At 36.1% G+C, this 6,934-nt stretch overlaps 1 pseudogene; it reads left to right on the forward strand.

Annotated features, from left to right (window-relative positions):
- LOC135223130 (KRAB-A domain-containing protein 2-like) overlaps positions 1-6,562 on the forward strand; it is a 28,894-nt pseudogene extending 22,332 nt beyond the window's left edge.
- The last annotated feature ends 372 nt before the right edge of the window (positions 6,563-6,934 follow it).

Here is a 6,934-nt window from a genome sequence, read left to right on the forward strand (position 1 = left end):
TTTTTGCTATGTATGAAAATTATCCGTAAAGATGGACAATATTCTTCTGATGAATACCTTTTCTTGTAGTAAAATATTCTAATGACTTACTTAACCTTCTAAAGCGTTGCTCAAAAAGGAAAAAATAAAAAATGCGAAGTTTCTTCGACGCAATCACGTTTTCTGTACAGCTATAATTAAGGCCACGGAAGATAGCTATATCTTTCGGTGGGTTCGGTATAAAGCTGTATGAGCCGTGGCCCATGAAACTTTAACCACGGCCCGGTGGTGGCCTGTCCTATAACGTTGCAAGACGCACGATTATGGCAAGATCTAACCTTAAATTAAATAAAAACTACTGAGGCTAGAGAGCTGCAAATTGCTATGTTTGAGGATTGGAGGGTGGATGATCAACACACCAATTCCCAGTAGTTTTTAAGATCTGAGGGCGGACAGACAAAGCAATGTAAATAGTTTTATTTTCCAGAAAACGAACTACCAGAGTAAAAAGAAATGTAGATAACATAAAAACAACAGAAAACCCGGAAACAGGTGTGAGAATAAAACATCTCTAAAATACCACAGCCTTTACCAATAATCCTGACGGCATCTCCTGTTCCCGCCTCCACCATGGGCTCCATGTCCGTTTACCCAGATTGGATCCCACTCCAGACGGACTGAAGGAACGCTTAGGAACTCTTCCCTTCCAATAGGGGCGCCGTCTTTGATGAAAGAGACCCTGAAGGCTATCGCATCTCGTCCTCTTCCTGTCTTTGTCCGCTGTGAAATCACAGCCACATTACAAACTCAGAAAGGAAATGGAGTCTGCTTTATGATGACCCTCTTACACTTCTATGTAAATTAGTTAAAGGAGTAATTATAGGTAATGAAGAGAGAGAGAGAGAGAGAGAGAAAAGGGGGGAAGACTTCCTGAAGGCTGCAATGTTATAATAGACAGGCAAACCAAACATGAAAAGACTTCCAACTTGGCAGTAGAGGGAAAGAAGGGGATGATTGATGGGTAGTGATGCGTCATATTTAGGGGAGAGAGAGAGTGAGAGAGAGGACTTTCCTCCTGAAGGCTGCAGTATTATGAGAAACGGGATAACCGAACATAGGAAGAAACTTCCAACGCTTGGCAGTAAATGGAAAGAAGCAATCACTGAAACCCGTAACATGAGGATTACTGATGTAATAAACTACGTATGCAGTTCTTCGTCATTGAACAACTTAACCAACATAACATAATCCTTTTATAGACTACCGGCAGCACCTTAATGACCACACGCCATTTACGAGACGACACCATGGTATTCGGAGAGCTGTTCGAATCCAGTTCGAATACATTAGAACAGAAATATATTTACAATGAAGTACCAAGCTGCTTCTATAAAAAAAAATTAAGAACATACGCTCAAGCTTATTAGTTTAATTCCTGGTAAGTGTTTTAACTAAATATTTCTCTCTCTCTCTCTCTCTCTCTCTCTCTCTCTCTCTCTCTCTCTCTCTCAAAAAAAAAAAAAAAAAAAAAAAAAACGAAGACGTTTCAAAAAAGCTCACTAAAATTATAAACACCCCTCGCAGAGAATAAATAAAATCTCTCGATAAAAAAAGATTCACAATCAGGCGAATGATCTTAGCTCCGTTTATTCCAACGAAATTATTATTTTTATTGTCCAGGAAGCAAAAGTGACTCTTGTTGCGCCTTTTTGAAGTAGATTAGCATACTAGCTATTAGTACACTAAACATCTCGGTATTACTGAACTACACATGATACCTGCTCACGATAGTCAAATCTTAACGACCATTCTGTGATAAAAGGATACCACTATTTCCAGGTATAATGATCCCTTGAACCTGCTGGTATGAAGGCAACTTGGATTTTCCGCCTATACACAGAGGTTCGGTGCGACGAAATAGTCTCATTTCCTAATTAGGAATGAATGAATGGCACTTCAGGGAGAGAGGCAGAGAGAGACCACTTTGAAAAGTCACTAATGAGATAAATCTGGAAACCAAAGGGTAAAATAGATCAAAAGGATGTGACAATAATTCCATTATTGGAGAAACAAATCCAGTTATAAAAATGTACAACTAACTGACAAAATGTTTAGTTTCGTAGGTAAACTAACATTATGTTTCCTCTGTACTTTAATGCATCATTAATAAGGAATTGGAATCTTTAATTTCATAACTTTGCTATCCTTCAGTTTATATATTTCTATTGTGTTCTAATCAATATAACGACTACGAGATTTGACATTCTAATGTTCTGATAAAAGCTGAAAGACCAATGGCTGATCTATTTAATAAAAAATTAAAAAAAATCAGAATTATAGTTTATTGTTTTGAGAATGTTAACGTTTGTGTCTTTGAATTATTTCGATATATTTGGCAACTAGAATCAAACATAAAAGCTAATAAAAAAAAATCTCCGTACTTAAAAGACAGATAATATGTTTCTAAAATATTCGGTTGGCACATGAGAAAATCATATATGAAATATTTAGGCTCTACATACAGAACAATGAAAGAAATTTGGTAACAAGTTTAGCTAAGTGAGAAATCAATAAATAAACACACACGCACATACAACACACACAAACACCACACACACACACACATATATATATATATATATATATATATATATATATATATATATATATATATATATATATATATAAAGAAAGAAAGTGATAGGTTTACAGAAGAATTTGAGACTGATGCAAGTGTCCATAAAGGATGCAGAAAGGATGAAATGTAGAGATAGGTAGTCAAATGCACTGTTGAGAAAAAAGTAGATTAGCAAAAGGCGTAACAACAAAATGGGAAAAATGCAACAATCAGTGCAAGTTATCAAGGGAGATTTTATTACCATTTACCCATGGGGAATTTTTCCATTTCTGTGTCCAATCTCCCGCTACATCAAAAAGCAGAAGGCTATGCTCAACCATGGTCGTCTGACCCTTTCTAATTTTGTAGAGACCTCTTAGGTCTCTCACCATAACCCCGTGTTCCTTTGTTCCATAGGCTGTCCTCAGAAATGCTTGTAGTTCGGTCCATGCCCGGCATTTTGTGTACTGAAAACTAAGGCAACGATGTGCCAAATCCCCCTTATTGCTGCAAAATCAAGTTACCGAATCTAGGGCTGAACTAAACTCAGAGTTACATATCAAGAGTCTTTATTTCCCCAAACGAACAAACATGCCATGAAAACGCAATTACTCGTCTAATAGTCAATTGACTAAAAAAAGAAAAAAAAAAAAGTCGCACATATTCTCATTGTCAGAGCGCATCAGTATTTCCCCAAACAAAACTGTCAATTTTCAGTAGATAATAATTTCGTCCTCTCGTGGATTCCCCTCCGGTTAACATATATAAAAATATATTAATTTCTAGGTAGAGCGATTGGATATTAAAGGACATTTGTAGTTTTGTGCATGTATATGAATCACGGTGAGGTGATTAAAATTCATAGCATGGCTACTACGTGCGGCAAACGTACGACTTTGTTAAAATGGCAGAGGTGGGTGGATATCGATCCTAAGTACGAATACGTGAGTTCCACAGTGATCTGTAAGGACGGAATCGGTATCAATATATATCTCACTTTTTGGCCGAGGCGGCAAAGACGTCACTGAAGTCCTGATTTCTTCTCTGTACGCAGGATCGACTCCACGAGAGGACGAAAGTATTATCAACTAAAAGATTCCCCTTCGGTTAACATATATGAAAATATATTAATTCCGAGGTAGAGTGAATTGGATATTAAAGGACATTTGTAGCTTAATGTATATGTATATGTATATGTATGTATATATATATATATATATATATATATATATATATATATACTATATACATATATAAATATATCATATATATATATATATATATATATATATATATATATATACAAGCTGAAGTCACTGGGAAAATTTAAAAAAGAAAAGACAGAGTGCCAAGAACTTTCGTGTATTTAACACATCTTCGTGGCACAAAAATGCGTTACTTGGCACATTGTCTGTTCTTTTTTAAATTTCCCAGTGGCTTCAGCTAATAAACAAAATCGCGTACTTACTTTTGTGATTTTTCAGTAGATATATATATATATAATATATATAATAGATATATATAGATAAGAGATATTATATATATATATATAGATAGATAGATATATGTGTTGTGTGTGTGTGTAGTACGTTACTTGTTGTGTGTTTATGACTTTTAGTATACTTGCATGCCCAAAACCATAAACAAATATAATCTAATCACATACTATGATGCGAGAAGTGTGCATTCGTATTTCTGAAATCTTTATACGTGATATCACCTCGCATTAGTACCTGAAAAAATATTGCAAGAATTTATTGACATAGAATGACTTAATGGCGTAATTGTAAAATTTCATCGGCGAATTTGCCTAATTAAATATAGCAGCCGTCATGGCCAGAAATGAGAATCTCAGCGGGAGAAAGATTTAAAAAAAATAGAAAGAAAAATGAGTTGAAAGTCAAATGCATGAGAAGTACAAACTGGTAATCTAATTACAATAAAAACACGTATAAAAAAATTAAAAGTTTATTTTGAGGATAACGAATAAATAACTAAAACGAAGCACTACTACACTCACGCATATATAATATAAAGTGACGGTCGGACTATTATGTATGCATATGTGTATTTCGATATAGACAGCGAAAGTCGGACCATATGTAGATTTTATTGGGATGGTATTTAGCCGGGCGCTATTTTGATCCGAATATCCGGCCATGCTAACTTCTTTATTATTATTCGCAGATAAAAGAAAAAACTATTGTACTGATAGCAGCTTTCACGAGGTTTCCAAAATATGCCCTTACTTTTCTTCTGCGATGAAAAATACCGATGAAATTAGGGGGTGGCTTTTTACGGGTGCAGTTTTGCTCCGAATATCCAGCCATGTTATCGTCTTTATTACTTATTCATAGATAAAAAAAAAATGAAACATTATTCTGATAGAACTTTTCACGAGGAATCCTAATATGCTGTTATTTTGATAGAGTTTGCGGACGGATATGTAGCGTCCAAACAATAATAATATTACAATAATCCCATAATAATAAATTAAATCATTACAATAACATTATGTCCAAGATGAACAATTTTAATCTATTTACAGTTATACAAGTTGCAATACAATAAAATTTAAAATAGAACACAATTTAATTTGTGAAACATAATGAAAAAAAAAATTGTGTGATCTGGACGGTACCGAACTACACAGAATTAGGAATACAGGTATACGGATTAATGGGAAAGGAAGAGTGGAAAGGGTTCGGATGGGAGGGGGGGGGGGGGGGGGTTGTTGTTGTTGTTGTTGTTGAGAAAGCGTGTGATTTAGGTGTTGTTATGATTGTTTTCTATGATTAGCGTTGTGTGGTCGTAGGGCGTCTGCTAGATGGGAAAGATCTTTCCTGCTTTTCTTAGTTGTCAGTTCAAAAAAAAAAAGTTTGGGGGGTATTGGTTTATGCCAATACAAAATACAAAACAGAATTCAGCTATGATAAATCTATGGTGACTGCTGCGTTCTAAGTAAATGATATCTGTATTCTCTACTAGTTCTTGTGTCGTAGGTTTGCGGTTGTGATGGTCTATGTAGTGTTGGTAGATGGATCCATTATTTCTGTGGGCCCGCAAGCGTCTTTTTAGGGTTGTGGAAGTGTGACCAACTTACGTTTTTTAGTAGGACTGGCACATCCTCTCGGGGTAGGCAAAACGGTAAACGACGTTGGTGCGTTCTTCCTTTTCTTGGTTCGGGCTGGTATTATTTTTCATTATGAGAGATGTCAAATTGGGTTTATAGTAAACCCGTACATTGAGCTGTTCGAAAGGGGCTCTAGGTATTATTCCTATCTTGATGGTGTTTGTGATTAATCATAGCTGAATCTGTTTGTATTTTATTGCATAAACCTACACTGAACAGACAACTAAAAGTAGAAAGATTACTCCCATCTAGGAGACGCCCTACAAAATACAACGCAAACATAGAAAACAATCATAACAACACCTGAATCACCCTTCTTCCCACCCCAACCCTTTCCACTCTTCCTTTCCCATTAATCCGTATACCTGTATTCCTAATTCTGTGTAGTTCTGTACCACCAGATCACACGATTTTTGCTTTCATTATGTTTCACAAATTAAATTATGTTCTATTATAAATATTAATATATTGAAATTTGTGGGTATAATTGTAAATAGATTAAAATTGTTCATCTTGTACGTAATGTTATTGTAATGATTTACTTTTATTATTATGGGATTATTGTAATATTATTATTGTTTGGACGCTACATATCCGTCCGTGAACTGTATCAGAACAGGACGCTATGTCCAGATTCGCGTAATAATCTTGTTATTATATAGGACTTTTTAGTCGTTTTGTTTTTTCGGCAGTCTGCTGAGGCTGTCGAGGATCACCGAAACGACGATGGCAATGAAACGACCGACGTTGCCGGGGACGAAGAAAGGCATCCGAAAGTGAAGAAAAAGACGAAGAAAGCTCTGCAAAACATCATTGACGTCCCTGGACCCTAGACATCGGCACCGAATACGACCTCTAATATGGAATTCCAGTCACTACCGAAGTTTAAAGCAGTCACTACGCAAGGCCAGATGTCGTATGCAGCTGTATTGGCTTTAGAGAAGCAGCACCCTGAAGCAAAATTTCAGGCCAGGCCAAATCTGAAAGGGGAATTCATCATTTCCACGAAAGATCAACGTTCTGCCGATCTGCTGGAAAACGATCATGCATACCTCCTGCTAGACCAGCGTTTCTTAACCTTTTTCGACCTTAGCACCCCTTTTGGTCAGGCCTAAGCAGTCCAGCACCCCCAACCATTGGTTAACACCGAGTTACTACAAGGATAAAGTAAAGACGAGTGTAGTACATCTTGATCATATATTTGG

The sequence above is a fragment of the Macrobrachium nipponense genome, chromosome 8, assembly GCF_015104395.2.
Source record: "Macrobrachium nipponense isolate FS-2020 chromosome 8, ASM1510439v2, whole genome shotgun sequence".
Classification (NCBI taxonomy): domain Eukaryota; kingdom Metazoa; phylum Arthropoda; class Malacostraca; order Decapoda; family Palaemonidae; genus Macrobrachium; species Macrobrachium nipponense.